Source organism: Dermacentor albipictus, chromosome 6, assembly GCF_038994185.2.
Source record: "Dermacentor albipictus isolate Rhodes 1998 colony chromosome 6, USDA_Dalb.pri_finalv2, whole genome shotgun sequence".
NCBI lineage: Eukaryota > Metazoa > Arthropoda > Arachnida > Ixodida > Ixodidae > Dermacentor > Dermacentor albipictus.
The window spans coordinates 61,723,598-61,740,271 of NC_091826.1; the positions used below are offsets into that span (position 1 = coordinate 61,723,598).

Here is a 16,674-nt window from a genome sequence, read left to right on the forward strand (position 1 = left end):
GGCATTCGTAAAGGTTGGACAATAAAGGAATCTGTAAATCCGGTGACATAGTTGTTCATGTCCTTCATTTCTTCTATTCTCTGATAGTGCGCCTGCTCTATAAGTACTGCATTGCTGACGACTCCGGATTCAAGGGCTGCATTGCATATTTGGAATAGTTATTTGGAGCTCGGGTTGCGAGCGAATTCGATACGATAATCTCTTCCTCTTCGTTCAACGGGAACGGAAAGGAGGTTCAACAGGATCTCTTCCTCCCCGTTCAACGGGAAGGAAGAGATCCTGTAACTCTAACGTTATTTCATGCGCAATGGAATATCGATAGTGTGATTTTTCAAACAAGCGAAATATAAATGACATTTGAAGGCGAACTGGTAAAGAATCAAAAAGCTGATCTGCATTCTCTAATAATGGCTTCAATGCAGTTTTCAACTGGGCGTGCGATCAACTTGGCCACTGGAAAACAAAGAAAAACAGTTTTCAATTATACAGTGCACCTTGTCAGGGACAGTAATTTAACATGGAAACAGTAATTTAAGCAGATGCGAACTTGGGTATGCTGGCAAAATAGCGAATTGCGGTACCCAAACCAAACAACACATTTATAAACTGCTAGGGAACGAGGCATTCTTTATAATCGACAGGAACTTGTTGAGCATAAATTGGTTGCCCGGCGTTGTACTGGCTCACCTGCAACGTAATTCGGTGGCAGTGGAATTGCGCTTCGCCTAGCAGAAACCAGGCTTGGGGATTCTGCGTCCAAAGGGAAGCATCCGAAATCGCAGTTCTGCAATGTTGGTGGCACGAGAGCTGCACGAGCGTGCACCCAAAGTATTGTTGCTAGGGTCGATCTAGTTCTAGTTCGCCATTGTAGAACGCTAAAGAAAATACGACCGACATGTAGACTCTAGAACTGATTACTAGGCACAGGCCCATTGCTTGACTTTATTGTTCTTGGTTCCTGGCTTGCTGTGAGCACCCCTGGCACCCGACAAGGCAACGTGTGTTTCCCCGGTGGCTTAGGTGAAGTAAAAAAAAACAACGTTGTTTACATTTGGTCAAAATGTGAGTCAGGTTTTGGGAAAATTACGGCTTCGGCAGTATACTGCGATAAAATTCATACGCAGCGTTATAGCTTTTTTTTTTTTTTACGGACACTCTACAATTTACCCTCCGGCCTTGGGGGAACTCTAAACGCCAACACGGTCACATCTCGTGACAGCTCGTCATTACGGCGACTGCTGCCGCGATGTGAAGTGTATCTGGATGACTTATTGCCTTTTTAAAAATTTTAAAATGGTTCGAAAACGTTGTAAGCGGGAAATGATTCAAACAGACCTTTTAGCCCACTTCGTTATAGACAATATTCAGCAGCCCTTGTACGTGATAGCCATCTTTTGTAGGGTCCGTGGGGACTGGCGCAATGAGGGGCCGTGATAGAGCTCGGATTGTTCTTATCGCATGTCTTTCATCGGTGTCTACTGGTCATGCCTTGGTTGTTACATGACGCGTTGCCGTAGCATAGCCTTGCGATGGCGGCGATGTTCGAGATTAAGTGCGATTGCGCTATACCCGTGTGCTGGAGCAAAATATTTTGGTCTGTAATCGAAAAAGATGCATTGGAAAATTAACTTCCACTCCCGCTGTTCTATCCTCAGGCGAAAAAAAAACTGTTGGAGCAATTCCAGCATCAAAGCATATGCATGCGTTTTACCTAAAGCCAACTTCGTTGTCTCTCTCGTCGCTGTAGCCCCCAAAAAAAGCGAAGAGCATGAAAGGCGGCAAAACTCAAGCGCTGAATATGAGCCGAGTTTGGCTGCATGAAATTTACGACAGTTGGTGCACCTGCGCGGAGGAATGGCAAATCAACAAAAACGGATACGTCATTGTCCAACTTCTCATACATGTTTCCTTGTTTTCTCCTGGTTCTGGTGCAAAGCAGAATGCCGTAATGTAAGAAGTGGCAAACAAGTATGGTTAGAAAGTTACTAGAATTAATTGTTTAGGCGAACTGGATGAACATTATTCAATTTCAGCAACCATAAATAATAATGGGTGAAATCGAGACGGAGAACGAACGTGGAATGAATATAAGATGTTAGCTTACTCTTGTGCAAACTTCGCAACGTTTCCTATGTGCCAAGGTATGTTTAACTGCACAGAATATTTTGACTGAAGTCAGAAACACGATACGTCCACAGTTCAATTCACCTGTCGGGGTACACGCTGAAGTGAACTGGATTCTACCAATAGCCCCTCTATTTACCTAGACCTTGTTTAACAAAATCAGTGTCAATGTGTTAAAGTATGTGATCTGATTCCAGGCAACTCTCATTCGTATGGCGACTTACCGAAATATGCAGCATTTTCTGAAAGTCGGCTGTAATTCTGCAAGGTAGCACTTTCTATCAAGCGACGCTATAGCAATTACGAGCGAAGATTCAAATAATAAAAGCCATTTCCAGTGACCATGTGGCACACCAGGTTGTTAACGTAATTAGAATTTCTCTCAGAAACTTACGAATGTTGGCCCACAGGTATACTATCCTATATTATTATTACTTCCGCATAAATATTGGCTGTCAGCTGCACCGCCATATCGTTACTGTTTCAGTGGTTACATAAACGCGCCGTACCACTTAGTTAGATTGGATTAAAAGCAACAAGGAGCATAGCTGGCCTTTTCGCCAGCGACGGTGCTAAGACACTCGAATGTTTTCACACTGTTTTCTCGTGACCTTCTCGGATTCCTGCGACGTTTACATTATCTTTCTTGTCGTGCTTTGTGTGGGCTCCTCTGCAAAGCCTTCCCTAACGCACGCCTGGGATAATGAAATGCATTGCAATTAGCGTTACGAGGTCTTCTAGAAACCACGATGTAGAAGAAAGTAAAATACAGAAGCACACAGCCCCTCGTGTATTCAGTGCAATCTCAAGAAAACGGAAACTTCTGCTACTCCCACTAACGTGACCGCGGATGCGTGTCAGTGTGAAAGGTGCACGGGGAGTAAACAAACACTCTTTTTACAGTGGTCGCTGCATAACGCTTCACTGATATTGTGTACAGTCTCTCAGTAGTAGAAAAGCAGTTCCTGAAGGGCATTAGGTAATGTGAGAACCATGTTGGCTTTGGGCTATAAACCGCATCGCAGCGATGGTTAATATTCCCGAGTTCTCGGTGATCGCCATGATAATTTCATTTCATTTCATTTCATTTCATTTTATTACCTTAAAGACCCCTGGATAGGGGTATTACATAAGGGGTGGGAATACATTAGTACATAATTTGCATAATACATAAGTGAACACGCAAACAACAACAAAAAACTGCATGTGCTAAAGGGTTACATACGTCAGCGCAAATACATAGAACTAAGTAATACAAACTAAAGTTGCACGAGCATATAAGTCTATTAACACAAGTCATTTCTATTGTGAAAAGTGCGCAGTGACACTCTCCACGAACGTAGAAGGGCAAATGATGGTGGAGATTTGGTGGGGCAGATTGTTCCAATCTGTAGCGGCCTGGCAAAAGAATGAGGCGGAAAAGGTAACAGTGCGCATGCGAGGGCGGCCCACTTGAAAAGTGTGGCATGTGCGATGAGATGTTCGGGCTGCGGGAAGGATATAGGGTGGTTGATTAAGCGAGCTGTGATAAAACTTATGGAAAAGTGAAAGGGTTCCAGTGCGCCGGCGCGTACAAAGGGGAAGTAAATTCAATTCTTTCTTTAAGTAAGATATGCTCACGTCATATGAATAATTAGAATGGATGAACCTTGTGGCACGCTTTTGAACGGCTTCGAGTGCGTTAATGAGATATGTTTGGTGCGGATTCCATATGGCGGATGCATATTCCAATTTCGGTCGGACTATTGACTGGTAGGCCAGTAGTTTAACAGGTTTGGGGGCGCGTTTTAGATGACGCTTGAGAAAACCCAGCGATTTGTTAGCAGATGAAATGATGTTGATAATGTTGATTTTTAACTTCACTAAAGCACGAGAAGAGTCTTTGCAGATAATCAGCACTCTCCAAGGGGAGCACAAAGAAAGTCCCAGAAATACAGGAAATGCCGCGCTGGTTTCCATACTAATGTTTCCTTGCTAGGGCAAACATTCATTATGAGAGTGCTCCGGAAAAACGAATGCAACCGATCACGTTCGTGCATGTCAAAAGTGTAAACGTATTCGTAAATTTGCAGGACTGCCCTCACTTTTTTCGTTGATATGTGCACAAGAAAATGGCGGCGCCTCATAGTCACGCATCTGCTCTTACATGTGGATGGAAAAACTTCACTAAAATCTGCCAATAATGAGTTCATTGGACAAGTTCACTTTCAGAAAAAAGTCTCGCGACGCAGCCAGCTAGCAGCAGCTTACAATGGCGACAGTATGGACGATTTTAAATTTAAATTGTGGGGTAACGTGCCAAACCTACTTTCTGAGACAGTATGGACGACGGAGACTGCAAAAATTTACCGACGGAATGTCAGGTCGGTTTCTGACACCACTGTAAACCCAGGAGGGTGTCGGAAGATTCTAGCTGCTGACGTACGTTCACTCCTTCCAGTACAGATAAGTTCACAGAGACATCTCGTAGCCATACTGCAATGATACAGTATAACAAAGTCCAATATTCACATTGATAAAATGCTAATGCTTCTTTTGTCCCGTATCCATTATTTCGAGAAAGGAAGATTTCTATCCACCCGACTGCAGCACGAAGCCCCAAAGGAAACCAACACGGGTTTCTCTGAAAGGTAGCTTTGCACTTGAAGAACTTGTCTTGGTCCGAAAATTGAACCAATTACAAACGCCTCTCGGTGTGGTTGCTGTACAATTTACAATGTACAGCCTAAGTAATACATCTATTAAATAAATTTGCAAATGTTCTATTCATTTCTAAGAAAGCAACTTGACAAGTTTCTTGAGAAGCTGCTTAACATCCCTGTTCGTTTTAAAAGTGCAGCCTGATGGTGTACGAGAAAAGGTTGTCATACGTTTTCCACGATAGAAGGTATAAAGCACCAAAAAAAGGCGCAGTGCTCAAAGTAACAACTGATGTTTATTCAGCTTTATTTTTTCCAGTAACCTGTCTCGTTTATATCTAGTAATATTCACTGTAGTAAGTAAAACGTATCACAAACTTTCTGCCGGTCAACTGTCGTCGTCAGTTGATTCAAACGTGTTCAGCATTCGGGTAGATCAAATTCCAAGCAAGCTTAAGTCGCGAAGTAAACGCTGGGTTCTTTCTTGACAATAGCGAAACATGCACTGAATCGGAGTGAAAGGTGTACGGGGTGAGCCGAACCAGCTCTGAATAAGTTCGATTACACCTACCACCCTTTCTTCTCCGCCGACCTAACTTACCCGCAATACCTCTGTAAAAGCGAAGTCGAGCCGTCCTTCGCGGAGCACTTCTTTTAAGAGGTACCGGCAGTTGCCTTCTTCCTCTTAGGCGTTCTTGGTGAGGTCACATGACCCAGGTCAGCGATCTTGTAGACGAGTTCTTCAGTCGGGCCCTCTGAACCAAAGTCAAAACCATCGTCTGTGCTCTCTGGAAGCGCAGAAATTCGGACCCTCGAGATGAAGATGTTCCCTGGCTTTATGTCCATGTGGACGAGATTCTGGGAGTGGATGTAGGGAAGACCCTCAGCCACGTGAAGGAGGATGCGTCGCAGTTCCTTCTCCAAGAAGTGCTTGCCCTCACGCTCGTTGCGCTGGGGGGGCATTGAGCAGGCTGCCCTCATTGCAAAATTCATTCTGGATGATCATGTGGCGGTCTTCCGCCCAAGCAGAGTTGTAGCGGACGACGTGTGGATGCTGGCCCAACACCGCGTGCGCATAAACTTCGTTGAGGGCAGTCTTCTCATCCTGGGTGCCCCGCGTGGGCTTGCGAGACTTCTTGATGGCGTAGACGCATCCGTCAAGTCGGTGCAGGCACTTGTACACACTGCTAAACTTCCCCGCTGCCCACTTCAGCCAACTCCAGGAACTTGGTTTCATAGCGCGACTGGCCGGGCTCCATTCGCGCGATGCCCTGCATCTTAAAAACATAATCCTTCACGGCTTCATCATCATATCACTCCAACAGGTACTCGAAAGGTATTCTCTGGAGTCCTGAACACGCTGTAGCACTTCCTCGGCCTCTTCGGTGTCGGCTTCGGCGGAGTCGTCTGCAACGTTGAGAAAGGGTCCACATTGGCCAACGCCGCGGCGGTTACAGCCGCTTGGACCGGCCTCACGTGCTGACTGAGCCGCTGCCGGCTAATGTGCCTGGTGATGGGCGTCTCGGCGTGCTGCAACAGGGTCTTGGGAGCCTGCTGCGAATAGAAGAGTCGCAGGGCCCTGATGCGCTTGTAAGGCGGCGTATGCCCTGCCGAGGCGCCGGCATCCCCACGGGCACCGAGGGTGAACGTTCCAGCGAGCCCACGAGGCTCGAGTTGGTCAAGCTGTTCAGGTCGCTGGACGACGAAGGCGGCGACGAGTCGACCGCTTCACGGAACAGCGTGTTGGGAGACATACGCATGCTCCAATTCATCGGCTGGTCGTCGTCTCCACCACCCTAGTGCATTGGTGTCGTTGGTTGCACTATGAGCTGGTGTCAGCGCGGCGCGCATGGCGTAAGCGAGCTTTCTCGAACGGCTAGCATCGGCGAATGATCACGATAAGCACGACCTCCTAGCTGTTGCGGTCGTTACGAGCGCGGAGGAATAAAATCAGTGTTCTCCCACCGAAAGTTGGAGCCGAGCATGTGTAATCACGATCCATGCAACAGATCCTCCTAGCAGCAGGAGCGCTAGACCGATACCGGACCTCACGCGAGTACACCGCGCCAGCCGGAGAATCTTGGGATTAGCCCCTGAGTTTGAGCCGTTACCTGCGAGGACAACGACAAGAACAGCAGCTATTGATGCTACATCCCATACTACCACAACTAGCCCTCCGATGCCTGCTCCTGTGCCTCCTCATTACACGCTGCAAAAACGATGTCAGCCAAGTCCCTTCCATGGCGACCTTCTTGAAGACGTGGAAGACTCGCTGGCGTACTTCGAACGTGTGGCCGAGTTCAATGGATGGGACGACGAATCGAAACTGCGAGATGTCTACTTCAGCCTTTTATACGGTGCTCGGACGTGGTTCCAGAACCACGAAGGGGTTCTGACACCATGGCAGCTTCTTGGACACCTAAGCCGGCTCCGATCGCTGGAAACGGGCAGAATGAGCCCTCCAATCTCGCATTCAAAAACCCAATGAGAGTGTGGTTATGTAGGTGGAAGACATGGTGCATCTCTTCAGGCGCGCTGACCCTACCATGTCTGAAGACAAGAAGCTGCGTCACTTGATGTGAGGCGTGAAACAGCGCCTTCTGGATGGACTCATTAGTAGCCCGCCCAAAGCGGTTGCAGAGTTTCTCACTGAAGCCGTCACCAGGGAGAAGGCCCGGTCCCAGCGCTAGCACCAGTACGGTCAGCCAGTGAATCTGTCCTCTGCTACCAGTGGACTGGGAGCTCTCTCGACTGACGTCGAGTCGCTTCGCGAGATTATTCTATCAATAGTCCGCGACGAGCTGCGACAGCTGCATCAGGTGCAGCGGCCTTCAGCCAACTTAATAGTCGTGCGTGATGAAGTGCAGCATGCGCTCGGTGTACCATGTTACGAAGCATCACTTCAGGCCGCTCCCCCACTTCAGGCCACTATATATATATATATATATATATATATATATATATATATATATATATATATATATATCGCTCAATTACGTTCATGCGAGGACCAAACTTTTTCAGCAAATATAAGAGAACGTATATTGGATTAGCTGCAATTTCATTTTCCTGCTACGGCTCGCACTTAGCATGGCGCTCTCAAATCTACGGCAACTAAATCAGTTCGCTTAGATGTTCACTTAGACCCGCGTAATTTGATTCGATTCAGAAGGCAGCTAGTACATTTGTGACGTCATTTCAACGAAACTACCTTACACAGGGGGACCTTGCGCTCAGACCCCGGTGTCGCGCTATTCACGAATATATTCCCGTTAATGTGCAGGTGCTCCCTACTGTGAACAACCCTCAGAATATTCTTCCTGCCTCGTTATCGTAAATATTATTGGTGCAACAATTACTTGAGCAGGTTGTGTGCCATCCTAAAGTTGTTCATTGAACAGAGTTTGACGTGTATATGCAATCAAGTAGCGAATCGGGCAAATGTCTTTTTTTCTAATTGACTGTCCTGAATCTGGCACTGACGCTTCAGTACCTAAGCCAATACCTACGTCTATGCAAACTCAATACCTAAACCACTCAGACTTACATTCCGCCCTTCATAGTTAGCGTTAGCACACTTTACAGCGTCAGGCATTATCTGGGAATTAAGATGAAGAAACATTACCCGTCCTTCCTCATTCGCTACAAAGTGCGGTGCAAAAAATATATTTGGTTCCAGCCTTCGCCAAATACCGACGTTTGCAGCTGACAGACAGAATGTACAGCTTCTAGCGCGCGAAGCAAAACTGTGATATGCTCGAACCTGATTGTTAGCTTTCCGTATGTACGTTCGGGTTGATTATATTTGCATAGGCTGACGTGGGCATTCTAACCGTAGTAACATGCAATTAGCGGAACAAAAGGGAAACGGTTCCTCGTTTGCCCGATCAGGTTCAAGCACAATACGAAAACGGAGTGGAAAAGGAAGTGGTTCATTATTTCTCCGCTTTCCTGGCACAGTGTATTGTGCTGTCACTGTTTGAACACACTAACTAGCAGGATTCTTCATCGTCAGTGACGACGACAGTACTGCAGCGCCCCATGATTACAACTGGTGCAGTGTATGTCGTGCGGCTTGCGCCAGGCTGCCGGTAATTAATCAACGTTTCCTCTGCGACGCACAGTACGTCGCTTCCGTGTTTACAGCAGACGATTCACTGCACACGTGGTATAAACATTGAGTGAAGCACAAAAAGAACAACAAAGGGAGATGGAAGAAAAGTGCAACTGCCCAGAAGATTGATAAAATACAATACGCACTTAGAATTTGATGAGTCGCCTTTGTTCGTGTACATTAATTATCTTCCGACGAAACTGCGACAGAATATACTTCTGCACGATTCCGTCCCACTAATCCAGTTTTTCGTATGACGAACATCACAACTAAAGTCGGCCATGTCCATGACTATTATACTATGTAACTCAGGCTTCGTCACTCCTCCTTCTAGGCTGCTAGTTTCCAGTTTCCAACTCATTCGTTGGAAACTGGAAAATGCATGAGCAGTTTGCGACCCTCGTAAAATTAACCTTTGTAATGCACACTGCAATCTGTTTGCAACCAGTAAATGAGATAAATCTTCGAGAACGGCTCCTATTACTACATCGCCACTGAACTCAAACCTAAAGCAAACGTTGTTAGCCTACCATCTCATCGTAATATATAAAGGTTATGGCCCTTTCGCTATTTTTACAACTTTTTACAAACAAATAAAGAGATAAGGTCCTCACAGCAAGGAAGCCGTGCGTGTAGGTCGGGTTGCAAATAATGTTTAAGAACTGTTTCTGAAGGGAGTCAATTTTAGAAATTGTAGCAATGCTGGCACTTTTTTTTCCTGAGCCTGCCACGCATGAGGTGATAGTCTTGGAAATATTGCGCGAGAAATCAAAACTGAGATCAATGGCTTTAACGCAGCCCCATGAAGATCCCGCTCGTTATAATGTAACGATGTATCAACATTGGCAAGCCATGAAAAAGTAAAATGCTTACGCGCCAAAATCAAGTGACGAATGTAAAGAGACGTACACAGTCACAGTGCCATACAAAGCGCTATGTCAGCGCTCTGTACACCTCTTTGCGTTCCTCCCTTGTCTTTCATGCGCTCGCATTTGACGAGCATGAATAACCAACTAGCCATAATTTCAGCCCTCTAGAAAGCAAGCACGATTCTTCGGTCAATACATTGTGCGAACCCCCCCCCACCTCTGTTCTTTCTTTCTCTCTCTCTCTTTCACATTTCTGAGTCACGGGGGCTTACTTTTCGCATTTGTGAGACAGCCGGCCCAGCACGGCAGCAGATGGTTACAACAGGCTTGCCTCTTCTAATAAACAACAACAACAGACATAACCACGCGAGCTGCTCGGGAAAGAACAATAACCTGTGACAACAGCATTGCCAGAGCCTTTCCTGGTGTAATGCAACATTCACCATATTAGAAACGATGACCAACAATGACGCGCGACTCGCGTGATATCCTCGCAGCGCCCATAACAAAAGCCAGTTCTAGAGAGCATTCGCAGACTGAGTGGTTGCGTTCTTTGTTTGCGGGAACAAAAAGACGGTCATTTCTCAGACCGAACATCATCGTCACGGACGACATATCCCGACCCATATGTCTATCCATACTCATGAGTTGTGTACTCCCTTCCTCAATGAGGAAGAGAATACACGCAATGCTGAAGAACAAAGGCTGTCGGATAGCGGTGTCCCAGCAATGCAATAGTCAATTATTTATAAGCCACCCTAGACGAGACGGCGCATGGAGAAGGCTGCCGATTTTCTATAGATGTGCACGGCAATGTTAACGTAGTCAGCGAGGACGCGGCCAGCGAGGAATCTCGGTAAATAGCTAGCACGAAGAAAGCAGCCACACGATCGATTATCCCTGCCGATTTAAAGTGAGCGACCGCTTGAACATAAGGCGATACCCTATAGGTACATTGAATTCCCCTGCACTTCACAAAGTAGTTGGACAGTGCTGCACTTCACCGTTCGCTTTAGTGTAGCAAGTGCCGCACAATCTGCGTGGCGCCATTTGTTTCAAAAAGCGCACTTAAAGTGCAGGCCCAGTTGAAATAAAAAAAATGGCTGTGGCTTAGGTAAGGTTAAGCCCAGGATGCGAAGCATACTAGCCTTTATTTTAGTTGTTGAACCACTGTTTAGCTTGGTGAACTGCTGTTGCTTGGCTATATTTGGTTCGGCTAGACGAAGAAACAACTCATGCGTTACTCTGCTTCGCCTTGGACGCCCCGCATTGGACGCGGTGAGCGTCGAGCAACGCAGCGTTCGGCGCGGCAACGAAATGTGTGCCTGAGCAAGCGACGCACGCCTGAGCCTTAGAAACAGCTCGTTTCTAAGGCGACACCGCATTCACTAGAGGCGCTTTTGTACCGCTTTGAAGCATCGTACTCGAGGCTCAGTGGTAGCGTCTCCGTCTCACACTCCGGAGACCCTGGTTCAATTCCCACCCAGCCCGTCTTGCAAGAGTTGAGCCAAAGCCACTTCTCCTCTGTCGTGACGTCACGGTGTCACGTGGTTTCAAGGCGACACCGCCGCGCCTGAGGAGCTGGGTTGAGCTCTCGTAATATGCTTCGCATAAAAGTAACAGAACGCCCCCCTCCCCTTGCCTACCCTCCGATGAAGCCTTGTGCGCGACGGAAAGCGGCTTGCTTCCTCCCCGATTTCCGCCACTGCATGCGCGAGATTGAGCCACGATCACAGGTTCATCCTCGCACGCTCTCACTCGCACATGCAGCATACGGCGCGATGCGACGATTTTATCACCCGTCGATTTTATACGGAATCTCACGGCGATGCCGACGGCAGAAATGCGCACGGAGTGCCCATATAATTGCTATCGCAATAAAACGTTCTGCGCCATCTGCATTGCCAGCGCCGATGTTATGCAGCGACGAAGAGGCAGACTATTTCTCTGGCACTTTGGCAGCGGACGACACTATCAAAATATATATCACCCTGCTACTGTATAGCGTTCAGCACAATTGTGCCATTAGTCGGCAACGATGGCATCAATCTGCACGAGAGAAGCCAGTATTCGTACGTAGCCCTAGATAAGTGTGCAGAGGCAGGGGAAATAAGTACATGAAGTCGAATTAAAGGCAGCCCATCACCACCTTTTCGCAATATAGAGGTTTCCGCTGCTTTTCTTTTTTTTCGTCTCACCAGTTTACGGACCAGCATTGCCACTACTCCGTTGCATTGCCCTTTTTTTCTGTCGGAGTACCAGCTCATGCACTCCTGAAAATTCTAGCAACAAAAGGCCCCAGATGTGCACTCAGTAGCAGAAAGACCTGCGTCATACCGGCCCTTTTTCTTTCGTTTATAAGAGGCCCTATAGTGCTGCTCTGTGACTGCACTTCTCAAATAGCGCTGCCCGATCAATGAACTGCGCAGTGACCTCATGGGACAGTGCAAGCGTTCAGAACAATAATTTTCTGTGAAACCAGAAGGCACACAAGAAAGCGGTTGCGAACAAGTAGGTATAAATGCGCCACTGTAGAAAGAGTGGCATTAGAAATCAAAGTGTCACATGTAGGCAACCTCTTCATTCACGGTGTACGAAACTGTGCGCGTGATTTTCTTTTTCCCAGTTGTGCCCAGTGGTGGCAAGAAAAAAGAAACCAATGACATTGAGATGCGCGTCAATTGAACCCACTGGTCACTCAAATGCAGCTTTATTTCGGTTCGGTGCGCTGCGTATCACGACTGCTTTGCACATTGCATCACCCTGCTTGACGTGACATCAGACCTGCAGCCTTAGCGTTTTTATGAAGAAAGAACGGGATTTCCATTGTCATAATGCCTCCTGTCATTACCAAACTCATGCATTTGATTTGAGTTGGTTTTTGAATTGTTATTGCAACCAACGAAAGATGTGCGGGTGCACACTACGACAGTATTTATACAGTCTGCAGTTACCATTAATCCTATAAGTTACACCTACGATCATCCAACCACCTTCGCTCTCTTTCGAATCAGTGGGCAGCACTTCAAGGTAAAATACGCGACTTCCTCAGATTCATAAGCAGTTCATCATAAGTCATGGCTCAAAAGTGCAGACACGACGCGTTAAGGAGGCAGACACCGGTGCGTGTTCGCGAAGAGTCCTTCGAGTAATGAAGTCTCAAAATAACAGCACCATCTATATGAATCTTCTTGCGGAGAGATCACCCACAGAAAGGTAAGGTTCTGTACTCTAATAGTAACGCCCGAATACCATTAGCATGGCTTGAAACGCGAACAGGAAATAACTGATCAGAGTGCCTTTTACGCGTAATTACATGTAAATGTGACGTGTAATCGCTCCGAATCCCGTTTCTGAGTATGAATTAGTCCCAAGGGTAAGTTTTAACGTCTCAATTAAGCCACTATTGCAAACGAAGGTGAGCCTATAAACTGACCAACGCTTTGGAATTGTTCACGTGGGAGTAGAGGCTAATAGCACATTTGCTCCTCTACCAGCCTCATTAGCAAGCATACAACAAATGACCACTTCGCAAATGCTGAAACCAATGTGTAGTGTTGCTTACCTTTCATTTTTTACTACAACTTTATTTATAACAAAATGATTCGTTATGCATTATTTTGCGCAGCATGTTTTCTGGCAGTTTGTAGTTTTGTGGGGCCCCCTTTTTTATAAAAAGATAAGCCACTGAAGAATAGACGGTGTCTGGTGATTATGAAATTTCCTAACGCGAAATGAGACTGCAACTCGATACGTGTTTTCATTTCGCGTTATATTGAGGCAAGCAATTTGACACCTACATCGCCACACCGACATGCTGTCGGCCAGTGCCGTCAGTGCCTTCCCAGAGAGAGGGGCAGTATGGAAACGCTGACATGATGAGGGACATCGGAGCCAGCTGTGGAACAAGACAACGACGAAGACGCGACCGCTGGCACGAGCGCGTTCGCGCGACTAGGCCCAAGGACGCCGATGCTCAACCTAGGAATGGGCGCCTGAGATCTGCACTAAAATAATTGACCGACGATTACGATATACTCGCTAATGCGAAATCTGAACGCAGTGATATAGGCGTTTTCATTCCGCGATACGTTGGCTGGCGCGGACAATCTGTCTCGTGCGGCTCATCGCAAACGCACTAAAGTGCGGTGCGACTGCCTCTCTAATCGGACGATCGCCAGAGGCAGCGCGATGGGGACGCCAGGGCGAGATTCGCAGCAATACGGCGATGAGCATTCCTTGGACGTTTCCCGCAAGGCAGTCCTTTCATCAGCGCGCGCAAGAAGCCCACTTCGGGGTGACAACTATCGCGAAGATCACTCTACCTGAACCTGACCCTGACAAGCTGAGCTAAGCGATGAGAGAGGCTAACGTCGAAGGACTACCGCGGGTAAAGCATCGACGTCAATTCCCATATTGCGACGCGCTTGCACCATATGTGGGGCCACGGCCCCACATATGGAGGCGATTACGGCGGCACGGTAAGGCGGCATGGACCGTATTTGGCGACCAATTCGCCGACTGCGATTTGCCGAGATACAGTCCATCATGCTCTCCATTCTTGTATACTAAGGAAGCCGACGATTTTTAAGGAACTGGCTCTCCCGTTATCGAGAGCAGATGCAAGCATGAAATGGCAACCACCAAAGGAGATTTGTTGGAGATGGTACTAGCCACAATTTCTAAATAGGTGTAGTGAATGTTCGAAACGGCGCACCACGCCATACTGTGCACTGCTCCATATGGACGCTGCCCCACTAGAAGAATAAAACCAGATGGACGCTGCATGACAGGCAGCGAAAGGCACCAGAGAGACAGAGCGTATACTGCCCAGCAAGAAGAACGAATTGAATTCTGGGGTTTACACAGCCATCATTGTTCATTTGGTTAGTAAACGAATGTCTACAAGTTCATACGGCCGATGAAACTACTATCCTTACTTCGTACAGCTATCTACTTATCTGCTATAGCAAGCGGTGTTTCGCCTTTCCGGCGGAACTGCGATTTTTTTCTTGCTTCTGCTGCTCAATCCCGCGCGGTCTTGATGCGGAATCGTTTATTTAATTAAAGTTATTGTGCACGATCTTTACAAGCCTCCACTGAATCTGCACCTCGTACAATTTCATAAAGTAGACAAAATACGCCTTGTAAATGAGGAAATGTTTGTTTCGCTTTATATATATGCTCGCTCTGACCTTTTTGTGCGTTCACTCAACGTTGTGGCACCACGTAAGCAGCAGTAGTTACCGTACGAAGCTCCACCGGACGACGTCAGGTGAAAAACGTAAATTAGAAGCATGCGTCGTTTTGGTATTTAGACCTTATAGGAATACTGCGTGTAAAAGGCAAACGTGTCAAAGGGGTGAATGGGCAACATTACAAAGAAAAGCAATTTTCTTTTACACACATGGCGTCGAAAGTACCCGACTCCTTCCAAGCCATACTACAAATTATGTAGAAAATATCTGCTTTCCAAGCATTCCAGCATTCCCGGGCATTATTTGCTGCAGTTCAAGAGCACTGATGCACGGGCGACTGCGCGTTTACAAAACAGCTTAGCATCAGCTGACGCGATAGCACGTTACATACACACAGGTGACCACAACACAGGCTCTCAGCCAGACCATGCTAGACGCTCGCAGAATGCCTTCTACTCGCACTAAAGAGAAATGCGTGGGTGCAAAACCTGTTCGGAGTCGTTTAGAAGACAGAATTTTCGAGTTCTTGGTTTTTGAGCACCCCGGCGTTATCTTTTGCGCGTTCTTCCTGCTCAAACAACACACCCCCGTGTTATCACGCTTCGCAATCGCTGGTTGCGTCTTGGACAAGAGTAAGTATAGCGAAAAAGGGCATATGTTGCGGGGCCATATAAAGCGTCACAAATTAGTGTAAGATTCAGCACGCGCCAAACTAACTGTCACCAAGGCCGGCTTGCTTTTTTGCTAACTGCGTCACAACCCCAGGCGCGGTGAGCGCGCCTCAAAAGTATCCCAAAAAGTAACGAAATTAATAACAATAATTTTGGGAGTCGGAGAATGCGTCACGAACTTGTTCCATAATATTCAGTAGACGCGAAACTAACTTCGGCACACAGCCGAGCTGCTTTTCGCTAACTGCGTCACAGCACCGGGTGCCGCCACTGTGATCGAAAAGTACCGCAAAAAAGTAACTAAATCAGTTACGATAACATTTGCGGCCAGAAAAAGCGCCAAAACTTGGTACGCTAAAATTCATTACACACGAAACTACGTTACGCGGCTGAGCTGCTTTTCTCTAACTGCGTCACAAAGCCAAGTGCCGAGAGCGCGCCCAATAACTACCGAAATCATTTATAGCAATGTTGGGGCTCATAGAAAGCGTTGCGAGTGCGAGTCATTAACGCACGTGAACTACACCGGTACGGCCGAGCTGTTTTTCGCTAACTGCGTCACAAGTCTCACTGCCATGCCATAAAAGCCAAAATTGCTTGAAATGCGTCGCCGACTGTCAAATAAAATTGCTCACCATGCCGTAGTCCAATAGTGCAGTGGTGCCGTGTCCAAGTGCGGAACGCAAGAATACGCCGGGAACCTAACAAACACGCTACATCCAAAAGAGAGCGAACTTCATATGCGCAACCGGCTTCAGTGGCTTCGGTGGCCTGTCTGGAGTATGACGTATGCATCTGTCGCGCCTGGCGTGCCGTTAGCTTGTTGCTAGGTAACGCAAGAAAAACAAGTCACAAAGTATAAATTCATTTATACGCAAAGCTTCTTTTTTACTTTTAGCGGAAAAGAATAAAAAAATAAAGAGTCTAAGTTCATTACACATTCTTTTTTTTTCGGTGCCAGCGTCAACTAACGGATGGGATTAACGCTAGCCCTGACGTGCTTACTGTTGCCAGTTATCACCAAGTGTCCCCTCTTGTTAAATTTCTTTCTCTCTGGTT

The 16,674-nt window shown here is 47.0% G+C and overlaps 1 protein-coding gene and 1 pseudogene across 1 annotated transcript in view; both read right to left on the minus strand.

Annotated features, from left to right (window-relative positions):
* LOC135896588 (uncharacterized) overlaps window positions 1-16,364 on the minus strand; it is a 483,964-nt gene extending 467,600 nt beyond the window's left edge. Inside the window, exon 1 of the mRNA XM_065425050.2 lies at window positions 16,251-16,364. The gene's annotated coding sequence lies outside the window, so the exon portion shown is untranslated. The remainder of the gene's footprint in view (window positions 1-16,250) is intronic.
* On the minus strand, window positions 4,576-6,535 carry LOC135897117 (wee1-like protein kinase 2-A; annotated as a pseudogene).
* Window positions 16,365-16,674: the final 310 nt, after the last annotated feature.